The sequence below is a fragment of the Drosophila biarmipes genome, unplaced genomic scaffold (assembly GCF_025231255.1).
Source record: "Drosophila biarmipes strain raj3 unplaced genomic scaffold, RU_DBia_V1.1 ptg000019l, whole genome shotgun sequence".
NCBI classification, from domain to species: Eukaryota; Metazoa; Arthropoda; class Insecta; order Diptera; family Drosophilidae; genus Drosophila; species Drosophila biarmipes.
Window position 1 is genome coordinate 1,904,184 of NW_026114537.1, and position 20,771 is coordinate 1,924,954.

Sequence of the window (20,771 nt, forward strand, 5' to 3'; positions counted from 1 at the left end):
CCGTTTTATTCTCCTTCCCACGCTGTCTTCCTCGTAGATTTCAAATTCTATCGCGCCAATACTTCTTATGTTCCCACTAAGATATCCGTTCTCATTGCCTATGGATACCCACCTCGAGGCTCATTGTTCCTCCTTCTCCTTTTCGTGCCCCCACCCTTTGGTTACATCATCCGCGAGCGATCGTCTATCGATACCGATGATAAAGCGTTGCCACCTGCTCAATACGAAGTTTCACCTTTTGACAATATTTCCAGTATTTCTTGCGCCCAACGATCGCCACTATCGTACAGGGACAATCGACCGTCTGCCAATCAAGGCGCCCCTTCCTTAGGTAATGGTGAATTGGCAAATTTGTTTTTGTCCGAACAGCTTACGTTTGGCTCGTAGTCGTTCTCTTCCTTTTTTCGCCTTATTTTAGCTCGGCACTACCGTTTGCCCTTACCATGACGACCGTTCGTACCATGTCGACCACTTGAATGTCGACCGTGAATGCCCTTTCCTTTTTTTTTGCGAGAATCCTTATAAATTGGCTTGCTAAATATGGTTCAGGAGGTGTCGCCTCGTCACGCGTATTATCTCGCTGCCCTTTTCTAGAAGTAGTCTGCCTGAGAAAATGTACAATTACTCTCCGTGTGTATGCGTACACCCTCAAAAAATTTTAAAATGAAACTTTTAACATGAATTGTTCGGCCATTTATGCATGTATTTTATTTAATCTTTTTTTTCAATGGAACTTAAGTTTATTGTCCTAAATGACGTGTTTTTCAGAACTATTCAACGAGGGGTTATATTTTATATATAATATTAAATTTAACACTACAAGTGTACGCCCAAAAGTCTGCGTACAACTGTTTAAAGACAAGTCAGTTGAAGCTAAATTTGTGCATCAAGTTCCAAAGAATTTCAACATGAATAAAAAGGTCAAACAAATTTCTGTTGAGGAACGAATAATTATAAATTTTTTTTGGAAGGAAAATCTTATAGGGTAATTGGTGCTCTTGTTGGTAGAGCCGATTCCTTCATCCAAAACATTACTAACACCTGCAACTCGACTGGCAGTAACCAATCAAAGGCTTGATCTGGCCGCCCGCCCTTGCTAACCAACCGCGAACAGAAGACTATTGTTAAGTCTTTTCATCTTAATCTGAGGAGGGCGGAGAAACCGTTTGAGTTCCTGGAACAAGTTGAATGGTCCGCCAACACCTACGGTTTAGACTTGGACCGGAGTTACTTAAAGGATAGGCATTGAAGTGGTTTATCGCCAATAATAAGCAATGGAAAACCTGGGCAGAGCTCATTGAGAGCTTGCATCTGTACTTTCTGCCGAAACATTTCTTCACAAAGTGGTTTCGTCGATGTCTTTTACCTCGATCAACATTGTCACAGTGAGCGCTCTGACGTCGACTTTGCTGCACAGGATCGCTTTCATTGTGGTCCTTAGCTCTGTGGTTTTGGTGTCGGAGATCTTATTTAGGAGGATTTAGAGTTCCTCCTGATCTGAGCAGAAACCCCAGTGGGACCGTCCGGGACAGAGCACCCTACTCTAAGAACAGTAACACTTTCCTAAATCCGCACGGCTGACCCCCTCGTGAGTCCGAGTCGTTGCTAAGCAGTCGCCAAGTCAACGTGTCAGGGACGAGCAGCGAGCACGTGGCGCCAAGGCCACCCGAATTACCAAGCCGTCTGTAAATTTACCCGCAATTAACCCTCTCGAACCCGTGAACACCTTATAAATTTGGTGGGACGAACACACAATCTACTAAGCTAGCCACACGAATCTCGTAGCGAGGTATTTGACTATGAGGGTATTTTTTTGATATATATTATATTTCTTTATGATATATATATATATATATATTTCTTTAAAACATCACAAAATAATTAAAAAGGATAAAAGGAGAAATCTGACGTCATTGCGAGGGGTGTGGGGTTTGAGGCGTTTTTTTATGCCGATCAATAGGTATTGATGAGAACAATACATTTCAGCTAAAATTTTTGTCTAGTATGAATACTGTAGGCGCCACAGTAGAGTGGGAGTGGGCGTAGCAAGCTTTTTTCTAGCGCTCGGTTTTATGTTTACGTTTCGGTTTATCAAAACCCGCAAATTCTTAAAAATAAGAAGAATTTATTTTATCAACTTTGACAATAATATTCTGTTTGTAACTTAAAATATAGCAATAGGTAGATGGAGGTGCAAAAACATCAAAGCAAGATTTTAACGCGCGTTGAACGTGGTTCTTGCTGGGTGGTGTCTTTGTTTTATAGGTTTCTAGTCCCTTATGGTGATTTGGTGCTTGGCTAGATTTGAAGTTGCACTTGTAATACGGAAATCTGGCAGTTCTGCTTCTAGAAACTGGTCAATATTATCTTCTCGTTGCCGTCTTGAAAAAATGCCATTGACATACTTTCCTCCCGGCATCCGATGGGTTTGTTCCTGGAAGCTATTACAATTTATTGACCTGTGGATCTTATCCTGGCGACGGGCTGGCACCAACGCATCTTCTACTTCTGGCAATATTAACATGCTCATGGTTAGTCGTTTGTTTCCCAATTTGACTTCTGGCTCGAGCTGCGCACTTATTCCGCAGCTCCTTCCATTTGCCAACCTAACTTGTCGTCTTTATTATGTAATTCTTCTAAGAGCAGCCGATTTTATCCGCCAGCTCCTCGCTAATAAAGCTCGCTGAAGATCGCCAGATGTAACGAGCTGTTTTTCTATGTTTTCTCGCTACGAAACTCGTACACATAACTCAGAAGATTTGGGCGTTTGTCCCAAAAAACTTATAGTAAACGTGACCGGTCGTTGGTGATAATCCCACAGACTGCGCATCCCGTGAAATACTTCCATAGAAGCTCACGGATCTTCTTACGAGAAATCGACTTTCAATATTGTTGTTAGCATGGGACCGGAAATATCCTAGATCGAGCACACAATTTTAAGCACGGAATACATACAGTTTAATACCGGACAGCCATTGTCAGCCAAATCCAATCCGATAAACTAATAGCGATTTTGTTGGTGATCGCATCGACAATTCTATTTATAATTATGAAGAAAAACATTCCATAATTATTATCTGAAATATCTGTCTTTCTAGCCCGATATTAAGATGTTTTCACACTGCACGCTGGAGTCGTATTAATATTTGATAGTCTTCGACAAATAATAATTTTAATTTTACAATTTCAAATTAGCCGATTTTTCTCGAAAATTTTTCTTTTTCACTTCAGTCTGTAACAAAATTAAAAAAAAGGGAATTACAAAAAAAAAAAACTCGACGGCGTTTCCTGCTAACTATTATCTATCGAACGACATGGCCATTTTTGATTTCTGATGATCCAGCGCAGAGTTATGAGGGGCATCGCAATTCAACTTTTTTCGAGACAAATCTCGACAATTTCTACCATTATCCATTTCTTTGTAAAAACTGGATAAGACATTCGAAGAATGTACTATTGTTGAATAAATATATTTTAACTGTATCGTCTGTATGTATGTAAATAATCGGAAAAGTCTTTTAAACCTTAAGTTCGTTAGTGATGCCGCTCTTGCAAAATTTCCGATATCAACGAAATTTCCCTATCTGAAGATCCTTATCACACAACTATACCAACATCCGTTGAGCTTTTAAGCGAATCTTAAATGAAAAACTTGTCCGATAAAGTATTGTCGGAAAACAGATTATACTGGTCTACATTATTATATTTTGAGGATCGTCTGTTCATTTTTATCAGCAATCCAAGATTTTGACTCCGCTGTCCTACAGTTTTACAACTCCATTTGTCCAGCCTTGAAAGCTTTTGTCCCATCATTAACTGTTTCCCCTTCTTCCAAGCGGTCGTGGTTTTCAAAACATTTGTTGCACCTCAAAATACAAAAAAATTTTGATTTTTGATTGATCTCTACTTGATTCGCTATCTAAATAAAACAGTAGTATATATCTCCTGTGCTCCGGAGATATAATCATCCACTTTAGTAAGGATGTCGAATATTTTTATAATACCGTATCGACAATATTTTCTGTTTTAAAAAAATATCAAAATAATATTTAATATATCTTGATATCTCTCTATTGCTATTATTTAGTTTCCCAATAAGTTTCTTAGAATTAAAAGAAATAGAAATTAAACACATCTGTCTTGAATCATATGGAGATGCCTGGAGATGCGGTGGTAGTGAGCGCCGGCGTTTTATTCTGTGAACAATCCAAATCAGCCTTATACATTTTAAACTAACTTAACCTTAAAGCAGTGTGCCTCCTACAATTCACAAGACAATGAACACATTTTTGGTGGCATTCATTATTAGGGCCACACTTCAAGGGCCACGAAACCCATACGAGGCCGGATAACTTAACAAATACTAGATTTTCCTTACAATACATATTCTACCTATCGATTACAATGTTTGACCGTCGACAACATCAATAATAGATCTTTAGATTTCAAAATGCGTTATAATTTAATTTAAACAAATAACAATAATATGAAATAACAAAATTTAATTTCAAATCCAATTTCTTGTTATCTTGTTTTTAAATAATACAGACTATATGAATTATACTCAACATACAAAACAAAATTTAATTTAAAATTTAATTTCTTATAATTTAGTTCTTAAACGATGCAGTTTATAAAAATAAAAAAAAAATACAAAAAAAAATATATTGCATTCTCGACATTTGGGTAAAAAATTATTACGATATAAATATATATTTGTTCCAAAAAAAAATATCGATAATAATATTATCAACAACCCTAGACTTTAGCAAGGCTTTCGATGTGGTTAGGCATTCACTGCTTCTACTTAAACGTTTTTATTTGGGAATTTTCTGTCTGCTCGTTACGAGGTTCGTGCGGCTTCTACAGAAGATTGTGTGCTTGTCCAACTAAATTTATATGACGTTTTATTCTCGTGCTACTAATGCATTGGGTCTGTGCCTTGGCAGGACTCGGTACCTTCTCGCGCTGGTTCCACTGCCTGCTGATATTGCTCGTTCTGGCCTTTCGACGCGTTCCTGCGCTCTCCAACGAGGTCCGCGCGGCGATCGATGGTGCCTGCTGGTTTCACTGACGATGTCCTGCGGATTTATATAACTCCTCACATTCCGTGCTTTCTTCGGGTGACGAAAAGAAGCTCATTCTCTCTCTCTCTCTGGCTGTTATCCTGTGAGTCCTCATAGCCTTTGAGTCCTGTGACTCTTCCTCTTCTTTCCAGTTCTATCCTCAGACGGAATTAGGAATTTTCGTTCTTATCTCTGGCCATTATCCTGTGTCCTCGACGACCAACAGTTCGCCGATGAGCTTTAAAACGCCGATCCTCCGTTTTATTCTCCTTCCCACGCTGTCTTCCTCGTAGATTTCAAATTCTATCGCGCCAATACTTCTTATGTTCCCACTAAGATATCGGTTCTCATTGCCTATGGATACCCACCTCGAGGCTCATTGATTCTCCTTCTCCTTTTCGTGGCCCCACCCTTTGGTCACATCATCCGTGAGCGATCGTCTATCGATACCGATGATAAAGCGTTGCCACCTGCTCGATACGAAGATTCACCTTTTGACAATATTTCCAGTATTTCTTGCGCCCATCGATCGCCACTATCGTACAGGGACAATCGACCGCCTGCCAATCAAGGCGCCCCTTCCTTAGGCAATGGTGAATTGGCAAATTTGTTTTTGTCCGAACAGCTTACGTTTGGCTCGTAGTCGTTCTCTTCCTTTTTTTCGCCTTATTTTAGCTCGGCACTACCGTTTGCCCTTACCATGACGACCGTTCGTACCATGTCGTCCACTTGAATGTCGACCGTGAATGCCCTTTCCTTTTTTTTTGCGAGAATCCTTTTAAATTGGCTTGCTAAATATGGTTCAGGAGGTGTCGCCTCGTCACGCGTATTATCTCGCTGCCCTTTTCTAGAAGTAGTCTGCCTGAGAAAATGTACAATTACTCTCAGTGTGTATGCGTACACCCTCAAAAAATTTTAAAATGAAACTTTTAACATAAATTGTTCGGCCATTTATGCATGTATTTTATTTAATCTTTTTTTTCAATGGAACTTAAGTTTATTGTCCTAAATGACGTGTTTTTCAGAACTATTCAATGAGGGGTTGTATTTTATATATAATATTAAATTTAACACTACAAGTGTACGCCCAAAAGTCTGCGTACAACTGTTTAAAGACAAGTCAGTTGAAGCTAAATTTGTGCATCAAGTTCCAAAGAATTTCAACATGAATAAAAAGGTCAAACAAATTTCTGTTGAGGAACGAATAATGGTCCGCCAACACCTGGACCGGAGTTACTTAAAGGATAGGCATTGAAGTGGTTTATCGCCAATAATAAGCAATGGAAAACCTGGTCAGAGCTCATTGAGAGCTTGCATCTGTACTTTCTGCCGAAACATTTCTTCACAAAGTGGTTTCGTCGATGTCTTTTACCTCGATCAACATTGTCACAGTGAGCGCTCTGACGTCGACTTTGCTGCACAGGATCGCTTTCATTGTGGTCCTTAGCTCTGTGGTTTTGGTGTCGGAGATCTTATTTAGGAGGATTTAGAGTTCCTCCTGATCTGAGCAGAAACCCCAGTGGGACCGTCCGGGACAGCGAGCACGTGGCGCCAAGGCCACCCGAGTTACCAAGCCGTCTGTAAATTTACCCGCAATTAACCCTCTCGAACCCGTGAACACCTTATAAATTTGGTGGGACGAACATACAATCTACTAAGCTAGCCACACGAATCTCGTAGCGAGGTATTTGACTATGAGGGTATTTTTTTGATATATATTATATTTCTTTATGATATATATATATATTTCTTTAAAACATCACAAAATAATTAAAAAGGATAAAAGGAGAAATCTGACGTCATTGCGAGGGGTGTGGGGCTTGAGGCGTTTTTTTATGCCGATCAATAGGTATTGATGAGAACAATACATTTCAGCTAAAATTTTTGTCTAGTATGAATACTGTAGGCGCCACAGTAGAGTGGGAGTGGGCGTAGCAAGCTTTTTTCTAGCGCTCGGTTTTATGTTTACGTTTCGGTTTATCAAAACCCGCAAATTCTTAAAAATAAGAAGAATTTATTTTATCAACTTTGACAATAATATTCTGTTTGTAACTTAAAATATAGCAATAGGTAGATGGAGGTGCAAAAACATCAAAGCAAGATTTTTACGCGCGTTGAACGTGGTCCTTGCTAGGTGGTGTCTTTATTTTATAGGTTTCTAGTCCTTTATGGTGATTTGGTGCTTGGCTAGGTTTGATGTTCCACTTGTAATACGGAAATCTGGCAGTTCTGCTTCTAGAAACTGGTCAATATTATCTTCTCGTTGCCGTCTTGAAGAAATGCCATTGACATACTTTCCTCCCGGCATCCGATGTGTTTGTTCCTGGAAGCTATTACAATTTATTGACCTGCGGATCTTATCCTGGCGACGGGCTGGCACCAACGCATCTTCTACTTCTGGCAATATTAACAGGCTCATGGTTAGTCATTTGTTTCCCAATTTGACTTCTGGCTCGAGCTGCGCACTTATTCCGCAGCTCCTTCCATTTGCCAACCTAACTTGTCGTCTTTATAATGTAATTCCTCTAAGAGCAGCCAAATTATCCGCCAGCTCCTCGCTAATAAAGCTCGCTGAAGATCGCCAGATGTAACGAGCTGTTTTTCTATGTTTTCTCGCTACGAAACTCGTACACATAACTCAGAAGATTTGGGCGTTTGTCCCAAAAAACTTATAGTAAACGTGACCGGTCGTTGGCGATAATCCCACAGACTGCGCATCCCGTGAAATACTTCCATAGAAGCTCACGGATCTTCTTACGAGAAATCGACTTTCAATATTGTTGTTAGCATGGGACCGGAAATATCCTAGATCGAGCACACAATTTTAAGCACGGAATACATACAGTTTAATACCGGACAGCCATTGTCAGCCAAATCCAATCCGAAAAACTAATAGTGATTTTGTTGGTGATCGCATCGACAATTCTATTTATAATTATGAAGAAAAACATTCCATAATTATTATCTGAAATATCTGTCTTTCTAGCCCGATATTAAGATGTTTTCACACTGCACGCTGGAGTCGTATTAATATTTGATAGTCTTCGACAAATAATAATTTTAATTTTACAATTTCAAATTAGCCGATTTTTCTCGAAAATTTTTCTTTTTCTGTAACAAAATTAAAAAAAAGGGAATTACAAAAAAAAAAAACTCGACGGCGTTTCCTGCTAACTATTATCTATCGAATGACATGGCCATTTTTGATTTCTGATGATCCAGCGCAGAGTTATGAGGGGCATCGCAATTCAACTTTTTTCGAGACAAATCTCGACAATTTCTACCATTATCCATTTCTTTGTAAAAACTGGATAAGACATTCGAAGAATGTACTAATGTACTATTCGTTGAATAAATATATTTTAACTGTATCGTATGTATGTATGTAAATAATCGGAAAAGTCTTTTAAACCTTAAGTTCGTTAGTGATGCCGCTCTTGCAAAATTTCCGATATCAACGAAATTTCCCTATCTGAAGATCCTTATCACACAACTATACCAACATCCGTTGAGCTTTTAAGCGAATCTTAAATGAAAAACTTGTCCGATAAAGTATTGTCGGAAAACAGATTATACTGGTCTACATTATTATATTTTGAGGATCGACTGTTCATTTTTATCAGCAATCCAAGATTTTGACTCCGCTGTCCTACAGTTTTACAACTCCATTTGTCCAGCCTTGAAAGCTTTTGTCCCATCATTAACTGTTTCCCCTTCTTCCAAGCGGTCGTGGTTTTCAAAACATTTGTTGCACCTCAAAATACAAAAAATTTTGATTTTTGATTGATCTCTACTTGATTTTGCCCGTTACTAATCCACCCACTTCCAATTCCTCACTGAAACTAGACAATCCTATAATTAATACCTCTCGCACGGATCCAAAACAAATGAAAATTCACCGCATTTTCTTCGTCCCTTCGCTATCTAAATAAAACAGTAGTAGATATCTCCGGTGCTCCGGAGATATAATCATCCACTTTAGTAAGGATGTCGAATATTTTTATAATATCGTATCGACAATATTTTCTGTTTTAAAAAAATATCAAAATAATATTTAATATATCTTGATATCTCTCTATTGCTATTATTTAGTTTCCCAATAAGTTTCTTAGAATTAAAAGAAATAGAAATTAAACACATCTGTCTTGAATCATATGGAGATGCCTGGAGATGCGGTGGTAGTGAGCGCCGGCGTTTTATTCTGTGAACAATCCAAATCAGCCTTATACATTTTAAACTAACTTAATCTTAAAGCAGTGTGCCTCCTACAATTCACAAGACAATGAACACATTTTTGGTGGCATTCATTATTAGGCCCACACTTCAAGGGCCACGAAACCCATACGAGGTCGGATAACTTAACAAATACTAGATTTTCCTTACAATACTTATTCTACCTATCGATTACAATGTTTGACCGTCGACAACATCAATAATATATCTTTAGATGTCAAAATGCGTTATAATCTTAAATGATACAAAATTTAATTTAATATTTAAAATAATATTATCAACAACCCTAGACTTTAGCAAGGCTTTCGATGTGGTTAGGCATTCACTGCTTCTACTTAAACGTTTTTATTTGGGATTTTTCTGTCTGCTCGTTACGAGGTTCGTGCGGCTTCTACAGAAGATTGTGTGCTTGTCCAACTAAATTTATATGACGTTTTATTCTCGTGCTACTAATGCATTGGGTCTGTGCCTGGGCAGGTCTCGGTATCTTCTCGCGCTGGTTCCACTGCCTACTGATATTGCTCGTTCTGGCCTTTCGACGCGTTCCTGCGCTCTCCAACGCGGTCCGCGCGGCGATCGATGGTGCCTGCTGGTTTCACTGACGATGTCCTGCGGATTTATATAAATCCTCACATTCCGTGCTTTCTTCGGGTGACGAAAAGAAGCTCATTCTCTCTCTCTCTTTGGCTGTTATCCTGTGAGTCCTCAAAGCCTTTGAGTCCTGTGACTCTTCCTCTTCTTTCCAGTTCTATCCTTAGACGAAATTAGGAATTTTCGTTCTTATCTCTGGCCATTATCCTGTGTCCTCGACGACCAAAAGTTCACCGATGAGCTTTAAGTCGCCGATCCTCCGTTTTATTCTCCTTCCCACGCTGTCGTCCTCGAAGATTTCAAATTCTCTCTCGCCAATACTTCTTATGTTCCCACTAAGATATCGGTTCTCATTGCCTATGGATACCCACCTCGAGGCTCATTGATTCTCCTTCTCCTTTTCGTGGCCCCACCCTTTGGTCACATCATCCGTTAGCGATCGTCCATCGGTACCGATGATAAAGCGTTGCCACCTGCTCGATACGAAGATTCACCTTTTGACAATATTTCCAGTATTTCTTGCGCCCATCGATCGCCACTATCGTACAGGGACAATCGACCGCCTGCCAATCAAGGCGCCCCTTCCTTAGGCAATGGTGAATTGGCAAATTTGTTTTTGTCCGAACAGCTTACGTTTGGCTCGTAGTCGTTCTCTTCCTTTTTTTCGCCTTATTTTAGCTCGGCACTACCGTTTGCCCTTACCATGACGACCGTTCGTACCATGTCGACCACTTGAATGTCGACCGTGAATGCCCTTTCCTTTTTTTTTGCGAGAATCCTTATAAATTGGCTTGCTAAATATGGTTCAGGAGGTGTCGCCTCGTCACGCGTATTATCTCGCTGCCCTTTTCTAGAAGTAGTCTGCCTGAGAAAATGTACAATTACTCTCAGTGTGTATGCGTACACCCTCAAAAAATTTTAAAATGAAACTTTTAACATGAATTGTTCGGCCATTTATGCATGTATTTTATTTAATCTTTTTTTTCAATGGAACTTAAGTTTATTGTCCTAAATGACGTGTTTTTCAGAACTATTCAACGAGGGGTTATATTTTATATATAATATTAAATTTAACACTACAAGTGTACGCCCAAAAGTCTGCGTACAACTGTTTAAAGACAAGTCAGTTGAAGCTAAATTTGTGCATCAAGTTCCAAAGAATTTCAACATGAATAAAAAGGTCAAACAAATTTCTGTTGAGGAACGAATAATTATAAATTTTTTTTGGAAGGAAAATCTTATAGGGTAATTGGTGCTCTTGTTGGTAGAGCCGATTCCTTCATCCAAAACATTACTAACACCTGCAACTCGACTGGCAGTAACCAATCAAAGGCTTGATCTGGCCGCCCGCCCTTGCTAACCAACCGCGAACAGAAGACTATTGTTAAGTCTTTTCATCTTAATCTGAGGAGGGCGGAGAAACCGTTTGAGTTCCTGGAACAAGTTGAATGGTCCGCCAACACCTACGGTTTAGACTTGGACCGGAGTTACTTAAAGGATAGGCATTGAAGTGGTTTATCGCCAATAATAAGCAATGGAAAACCTGGGCAGAGCTCATTGAGAGCTTGCATCTGTACTTTCTGCCGAAACATTTCTTCACAAAGTGGTTTCGTCGATGTCTTTTACCTCGATCAACATTGTCACAGTGAGCGCTCTGACGTCGACTTTGCTGCACAGGATCGCTTTCATTGTGGTCCTTAGCTCTGTGGTTTTGGTGTCGGAGATCTTATTTAGGAGGATTTAGAGTTCCTCCTGATCTGATCCCTTGCTAACCAACCGCGAACAGAAGACTATTGTTAAGTCTTTTCATCTTAATCTGAGGAGGCGGAGAAACCGTTTGAGTTCCTGGAACAAGTTGAATGGTCCGCCAACACCTACGGTTTAGACTTGGACCGGAGTTACTTAAAGGATAGGCATTGAAGTGGTTTATCGCCAATAATAAGCAATGGAAAACCTGGGCAGAGCTCATTGAGAGCTTGCATCTGTACTTTCTGCCGAAACATTTCTTCACAAAGTGGTTTCGTCGATGTCTTTTACCTCGATCAACATTGTCACAGTGAGCGCTCTGACGTCGACTTTGCTGCACAGGATCGCTTTCATTGTGGTCCTTAGCTCTGTGGTTTTGGTGTCGGAGATCTTATTTAGGAGGATTTAGAGTTCCTCCTGATCTGAGCAGAAACCCCAGTGGGACCGTCCGGGACAGAGCACCCTACTCTAAGAACAGTAACGCTTTCCTAAATCCGCACGGCTGACCCCCTCGTGAGTCTGAGTCGTTGCTGAGCAGTCGCCAAGTCAACGTGTCAGGGACGAGCAGCGAGCACGTGGCGCCAAGGCCACCCGAGTTACCAAGCCGTCTGTAAATTTACCCGCAATTAACCCTCTCGAACCCGTGAACACCTTATAAATTTGGTGGGACGAACACACAATCTACTAAGCTAGCCACACGAATCTCGTAGCGAGGTATTTGACTATGAGGGTATTTTTTTGATATATATTATATTTCTTTATGATATATATATATATATTTCTTTAAAACATCACAAAATAATTAAAAAGGATAAAAGGAGAAATCTGACGTCATTGCGAGGGGTGTGGGGTTTGAGGCGTTTTTTTATGCCGATCAATAGGCATTGATGAGAACAATACATTTCAGCTAAAATTTTTGTCTAGTATGAATACTGTAGGCGCCACAGTAGAGTGGGAGTGGGCGTAGCAAGCTTTTTTCTAGCGCTCGGTTTTATGTTTACGTTTCGGTTTATCAAAACCCGCAAATTCTTAAAAATAAGAAGAATTTATTTTATCAACTTTGACAATAATATTCTGTTTGTAACTTAAAATATAGCAATAGGTAGATGGAGGTGCAAAAACATCAAAGCAAGATTTTAACGCGCGTTGAACGTGGTTCTTGCTGGGTGGTGTCTTTGTTTTATAGGTTTCTAGTCCCTTATGGTGATTTGGTGCTTGTCTAGGTTTGAAGTTGCACTTGTAATACGGAAATCTGGCAGTTCTGCTTCTAGAAACTGGTCAATATTATCTTCTCGTTGCCGTATTCAAAAAATGCCATTGACATACTTTCCTCCCGGCATCCGATGTGTTTGTTCCTGGAAGCTATTACAATTTATTGACCTGTGGATCTTATCCTGGCGACGGGCTGGCACCAACGCATCTTCTACTTCTGGCAATATTAACATGCTCATGGTTAGTCGTTTGTTTCCCAATTTGACTTCTGGCTCGAGCTGCGCACTTATTCCGCAGCTCCTTCCATTTGCCAACCTAACTTGTCGTCTTTATTATGTAATTCTTCTAAGAGCAGCCGATTTTATCCGCCAGCTCCTCGCTAATAAAGCTCGCTGAAGATCGCCAGATGTAACGAGCTGTTTTTCTATGTTTTCTCGCTACGAAACTCGTACACATAACTCAGAAGATTTGGGCGTTTGTCCCAAAAAACTTATAGTGAACGTGACCGGTCGTTGGCGATAATCCCACAGACTGCGCATCCCGTGAAATACTTCCATTGAAGCTCACGGATCTTCTTACGAGAAATTGACTTTCAATATTGTTGTTAGCATGGGACCGGAAATATCCTAGATCGAGCACACAACTTTAAGCACGGAATACATACAGTTTAATACCGGACAGCCATTGTCAGCCAAATCCAATCCGATAAACTAATAGTGATTTTGTTGGTGATCGCATCGACAATTCTATTTATAATTATGAAGAAAAACATTCCATAATTATTATCTGAAATATCTGTGTTTCTAGCCCGATATTAAGATGTTTTCACACTGCACGCTGGAGTCGTATTAATATTTGATAGTCTTCGACAAATAATAATTTTAATTTTACAATTTCAAATTAGCCGATTTTTCTCGAAAATTTTTCTTTTTCTGTAACAAAATTAAAAAAAAGGGAATTACAAAAAAAAAAACTCGACGGCGTTTCCTGCTAACTATTATCTATCGAATGACATGGCCATTTTTGATTTCTGATGATCCAGCGCAGAGTTATGAGGGGCATCGCAATTCAACTTTTTTCGAGACAAATCTCGACAATTTCTACCATTATCCATTTCTTTGTAAAAACTGGATAAGACATTCGAAGAATGTACTAATGTACTATTCGTTGAATAAATATATTTTAAATGTATCGTATGTATGTATGTAAATAATCGGAAAAGTCTTTTAAACCTTAAGTTCGTTAGTGATGCCGCTCTTGCAAAATTTCCGATATCAACGAAATTTCCCTATCTGAAGATCCTTATCACACAACTATACCAACATCCGTTGAGCTTTTAAGCGAATCTTAAATGAAAAACTTATCCGATAAAGTATTGTCGGAAAACAGATTATACTGGTCTACATTATTATATTTTGAGGATCGACTGTTCATTTTTATCAGCAATCCAAGATTTTGACTCCGCTGTCCTACAGTTTTACAACTCCATTTGTCCAGCCTTGAAAGCTTTTGTCCCATCATTAACTGTTTCCCCTTCTTCCAAGCGGTCGTGGTTTTCAAAACATTTGTTGCACCTCAAAATACAAAAAATTTTGATTTTTGATTGATCTCTACTTGATTTTGCCCGTTACTAATCCACCCACTTCCAATTCCTCACTGAAACTAGACAATCCTATAATTAATACCTCTCGCACGGATCCAAAACAAATGAAAATTCACCGCATTTTCTTCGTCCCTTCGCTATCTAAATAAAACAGTAGTAGATATCTCCGGTGCTCCGGAGATATAATCATCCACTTTAGTAAGGATGTCGAATATTTTTATAATATCGTATCGACAATATTTTCTGTTTTAAAAAAATATCAAAATAATATTTAATATATCTTGATATCTCTCTATTGCTATTATTTAGTTTCCCAATAAGTTTCTTAGAATTAAAAGAAATAGAAATTAAACACATCTGTCTTGAATCATATGGAGATGCCTGGAGATGCGGTGGTAGTGAGCGCCGGCGTTTTATTCTGTGAACAATCCAAATCAGCCTTATACATTTTAAACTAACTTAATCTTAAAGCAGTGTGCCTCCTACAATTCACAAGACAATGAACACATTTTTGGTGGCATTCATTATTAGGCCCACACTTCAAGGGCCACGAAACCCATACGAGGTCGGATAACTTAACAAATACTAGATTTTCCTTACAATACTTATTCTACCTATCGATTACAATGTTTGACCGTCGACAACATCAATAATATATCTTTAGATGTCAAAATGCGTTATAATCTTAAATGATACAAAATTTAATTTAATATTTAAAATAATATTATCAACAACCCTAGACTTTAGCAAGGCTTTCGATGTGGTTAGGCATTCACTGCTTCTACTTAAACGTTTTTATTTGGGATTTTTCTGTCTGCTCGTTACGAGGTTCGTGCGGCTTCTACAGAAGATTGTGTGCTTGTCCAACTAAATTTATATGACGTTTTATTCTCGTGCTACTAATGCATTGGGTCTGTGCCTGGGCAGGTCTCGGTATCTTCTCGCGCTGGTTCCACTGCCTACTGATATTGCTCGTTCTGGCCTTTCGACGCGTTCCTGCGCTCTCCAACGCGGTCCGCGCGGCGATCGATGGTGCCTGCTGGTTTCACTGACGATGTCCTGCGGATTTATATAAATCCTCACATTCCGTGCTTTCTTCGGGTGACGAAAAGAAGCTCATTCTCTCTCTCTCTCTGGCTGTTATCCTGTGAGTCCTCATAGCCTTTGAGTCCTGTGACTCTTCCTCTTCTTTCCAGTTCTATCCTTAGACGAAATTAGGAATTTTCGTTCTTATCTCTGGCCATTATCCTGTGTCCTCGACGACCAAAAGTTCACCGATGAGCTTTAAGTCGCCGATCCTCCGTTTTATTCTCCTTCCCACGCTGTCGTCCTCGAAGATTTCAAATTCTCTCTCGCCAATACTTCTTATGTTCCCACTAAGATATCGGTTCTCATTGCCTATGGATACCCACCTCGAGGCTCATTGATTCTCCTTCTCCTTTTCGTGGCCCCACCCTTTGGTCACATCATCCGTGAGCGATCGTCTATCGATACCGATGATAAAGCGTTGCCACCTGCTCGATACGAAGATTCACCTTTTGACAATATTTCCAGTATTTCTTGCGCCCATCGATCGCCACTATCGTACAGGGACAATCGACCGCCTGCCAATCAAGGCGCCCCTTCCTTAGGCAATGGTGAATTGGCAAATTTGTTTTTGTCCGAACAGCTTACGTTTGGCTCGTAGTCGTTCTCTTCCTTTTTTTCGCCTTATTTTAGCTCGGCACTACCGTTTGCCCTTACCATGACGACCGTTCGTACCATGTCGTCCACTTGAATGTCGACCGTGAATGCCCTTTCCTTTTTTTTTGCGAGAATCCTTATAAATTGGCTTGCTAAATATGGTTCAGGAGGTGTCGCCTCGTCACGCGTATTATCTCGCTGCCCTTTTCTAGAAGTAGTCTGCCTGAGAAAATGTACAATTACTCTCAGTGTGTATGCGTACACCCTCAAAAAATTTTAAAATGAAACTTTTAACATAAATTGTTCGGCCATTTATGCATGAATTTTATTTAATCTTTTTTTTCAATGGAACTTAAGTTTATTGTCCTAAATGACGTGTTTTTCAGAACTATTCAATGAGGGGTTGTATTTTATATATAATATTAAATTTAACACTACAAGTGTACGCCCAAAAGTCTGCGTACAACTGTTTAAAGACAAGTCAGTTGAAGCTAAATTTGTGCATCAAGTTCCAAAGAATTTCAACATGAATAAAAAGGTCAAACAAATTTCTGTTGAGGAACGAATAATGGTCCGCCAACACCTGGACCGGAGTTACTTAAAGGATAGGCATTGAAGTGGTTTATCGCCAATAATAAGCAATGGAAAACCTGGTCAGAGCTCATTGAGAGCTTGCATCTGTACTTTCTGCCGAAACATTTCTTCACAAAGTGGTTTCGTCGATGTCTTTTACCTCGATCAACATTGTCACAGTGAGCGCTCTGACGTCGACTTTGCTGCACAGGATCGCTTTCATTGTGGTCCCTAGCTCTGTGGTTTTGGTGTCGGAGATCTTATTTAGGAGGATTTAGAGTTCCTCCTGATCTGAGCAGAAACCCCAGTGGGACCGTCCGGGACAGAGCACCCTACTCTAAGAACAGTAACGCTTTCCTAAATCCGCACGGCTGACCCCCTCGTGAGTCCGAGTCGTTGCTAAGCAGTCGCCAAGTCAACGTGTCAGGGACGAGCAGCGAGCACGTGGCGCCAAGGCCACCCGAGTTACCAAGCCGTCTGTAAATTTACCCGCAATTAACCCTCTCGAACCCGTGAACACCTTATAAATTTGGTGGGACGAACACACAATCTACTAAGCTAGCCACACGAATCTCGTAGCGAGGTATTTGACTATGAGGGTATTTTTTTGATATATATTATATTTCTTTATGATATATATATATATTTCTTTAAAACATCACAAAATAATTAAAAAGGATAAAAGGAGAAATCTGACGTCATTGCGAGAGGTGTGGGGTTTGAGGTGTTTTTTTATGCCGATCAATAGGTATTGATGAGAACAATACATTTCAGCTAAAATTTGTCTAGTATGAATACTGTAGGCGCCACAGTAGAGTGGGAGTGGGCGTAGCAAGGTTTTTTTTTGTTTACGTTTCGGTTTATCAAAACCCGCAAATTCTTAAAAATAAGAAGAATTTATTTTATCAACTTTGACAATAATATTCTGTTTGTAACTTAAAATATAGCAATAGGTAGATGGAGGTGCAAAAACATCAAAGCAAGATTTTAACGCGCGTTGAACGTGGTTCTTGCTGGGTGGTGTCTTTGTTTTATAGGTTTCTAGTCCCTTATGGTGATTTGGTGCTTGGCTAGGTTTGAAGTTGCACTTGTAATACGGAAATCTGGCAGTTCTGCTTCTAGAAACTGGTCAATATTATCTTCTCGTTGCCGTCTTGAAAAAATGCCATTGACATACTTTCCTCCCGGCATCCGATGTGTTTGTTCCTGGAAGCTATTACAATTTATTGACCTGTGGATCTTATCCTGGCGACGGGCTGGCACCAACGCATCTTCTACTTCTGGCAATATTAACATGCTCATGGTTAGTCGTTTGTTTCCCAATTTGACTTCTGGCTCGAGCTGCGCACTTATTCCGCAGCTCCTTCCATTTGCCAACCTAACTTGTCGTCTTTATTATGTAATTCTTCTAAGAGCAGCCGATTTTATCCGCCAGCTCCTCGCTAATAAAGCTCGCTGAAGATCGCCAGATGTAACGAGCTGTTTTTCTATGTTTTCTCGCTACGAAACTCGTACACATAACTCAGAAGATTTGGGCGTTTGTCCCAAAAAACTTATAGTAGACGTGACCGGTCGTTGGCGATAATCCCACAGACTGCGCATCCCGTGACATACTTCCATAGAAGCTCACGGATCTTCTTACGAGAAATCGACTTTCAATATTGTTGTTAGCATGGGACCGGAAATATCCTAGATCGAGCACACAATTTTAAGCACGGAATACATACAGTTAAATACCGGACAGCCATTGTCAGCCAAATCCAATCCGATAAACTAAAAGTGATTTTGTTGGTGATCGACAAATTCTATTTATAATTATGAAGAAAAACATTCCATAATTGTTATCTAAAATATCTGTCTTTCTAGCCCGATATTATGTTTTCACATAAATTAAATTAAATTAATTCTTCAGTTTCTGACAACGAAATCTTTGTTTGGTGGTGTCCTAATAACAATTGAATAACAATTATTCCAAAGAGTGGTTTCCTATTGCTTAGGATTTTAGTATTTAATTCGTTGCTGTTAAAATAAGTATTGGCTCAGCTTTCACCTTTTTGATCTAGTTTAAACCATCATTCAAATTGCTTTAGGCCAAACAGACTAAATAGGGTATAATTTTACCGTCTCACATATTCAGACATGTCCCTCGCTCAAATTAACTCTGTTAAAAATAATCGAAAAAAACTTTTAAACCTTATGTTCGTTAGTGATGCCGCTCTTGCAAAATTTCCGAAGTCAACGAAATTTCCCTATCTGAAGATCCTTATCACACAACTACTCGTATATCAATATCCGTTGAGCTTTTAAGCGAATCTTCATTTTTATCAGCAATCCAAGATTTTGACTCCGCTGTCCTACAGTTATACAACTCCATTTATCCAGCCTTGAAAGCTTTTGTCCCATCGTTAACTGTTTCCCCTTCTTCCAAGCGGTCGTGGTTTCAAAACATTTGTCGCACCTAAAAATTCAAAAAATTTTGATTTTTGATTGATCTCTACTTGATTTTGCCCGTTACTAATCCTCCCACTTCCAATTCCTCACTGAAACTAGACAATCCTATAATTAATACCTCTCGCACGGATCCAAAACAAATGAAAATTCACCGCATTTTCTTCGTCCCTTCGCTATCTAAATAAAACAGTAGTATATATCTCCGGTGCTCCGGAGATATAATCATCCACTTTAGTAAGGATGTCAAATAATTTTATAATATCGTATCGACAATATTTTCTGTTTTAAAAAAATATCAAAATAATATTTAATATATCTTGATATCTCTCTATTGCTATTTTTTAGTTTCCCAATAAGTTTCTTAGAATTAAAAGGAATAGAAATTAAACACATCTGTCTTGAATCATATGGAGATGCCTCTTTAACGACTACCCCACACGCGTAGGTGTGGGCGCGGTGGGGGTGAGTGCCGGCGATTTATTCTGTGAACAATCCAAATCAGCCTTATACATTTTAAACTAACTTAACCTTAAAGCAGTGTGCCTCCTACAATTCACAAGACAATGAACACTTTTTTGGTGGCATTCATTATTAGGCCCACACTTCAAGGGCCACGAAACCCATACGAGGTCGGATAACTTAGCAAATACTAGATTTTCCGTACAATACTTATTCTACCTATCGATTACAATGTTTGACCGTCGACAACATCAATAATAGATCTTTAGATGTCAAAATGCGTTATAATTTAATTTAAACAAATAACAATAATATGAAAAACCCAAATTTAATTTCAAATCCAATTTCTTGTTATCTAGTTTATAAATGATACAGATTATATGAATTATACTCAAACATACAAAACAAATTTTAATTTAAAATTTAATTTCTTATAATTTAGTTTTTAAACGATGCAGATTATAAAAATAAAAAAAAAATATCAAAAAAAATATATTGCATTCTCGATATTTGGGAAAAAAAATTATTACGATATAAATATATATTTTTTCCAAAAAAAATATCGATAATAATATTATCAACAACCCTAGACTTTAGCAAGGCTTTCGATGTGGTTAGGCATTCACTGCTTCTACTTAAACGTTTTTATTTGGTATTTTTCTGTCTGCTCGTTACGAGGTTCGTGCGGCTTCTACAGAAGATTTTGTGTTTGTCCAACTAAATTTATATGACGTTTTATTCTCGTGCTACTAATGCATTGGGTGTGTGCCTTGGCAGGTCTCAGTACCTTCTCGCGCTGGTTCCACTGCCTGCTGATATTGCTCGTTCTGGCCTTTCGACGCGTTCCTGCGCTCTCCAACGAGGTCCGCGCGGCGATCGATGGTGCCTGCTGGTTTCACTGACGATGTCCTGCGGATTTATATAACACCTCACATTCCGTGCTTTCTTCGGGTGACGAAAAGAAGCTCATTCTCTCTCTCTCTCTCTGGCTGTTATCCTGTGAGTCCTCATAGCCTTTGAGTCCTGTGACTCTTCCTCTTCTTTCCAGTTCTATCCTCAGACGGAATTAGGAATTCTCGTTTTTATCTCTGGCCATTATCCTGTGTCCTCGACGACCAACAGTTCGCCGATGAGCTTTAAAACGCCGATCCTTC

General features: G+C 39.3%; 1 long non-coding RNA gene across 6 annotated transcripts in view; it reads right to left on the reverse strand.

The window, feature by feature from the left end:
* The window catches only part of LOC127012107 (uncharacterized), an 83,329-nt gene that overhangs the window by 5,396 nt on the left and 57,162 nt on the right, over nucleotides 1-20,771 (reverse strand). The window contains exons 2-3 of one of the 6 annotated variants that reach the window (XR_007765582.1): nucleotides 10,385-11,191; nucleotides 113-235 (exon numbers count right to left, since the gene is read on the reverse strand). This is a non-coding gene — a long non-coding RNA (uncharacterized LOC127012107). Of the gene's footprint in view, nucleotides 1-112; nucleotides 236-5,557; nucleotides 5,783-10,384; nucleotides 11,192-15,986; nucleotides 16,210-20,771 lie in introns of those variants that run through there. The other 5 variants (XR_007765586.1, XR_007765584.1, XR_007765583.1 and 2 more) reach the window with 5 other exon arrangements.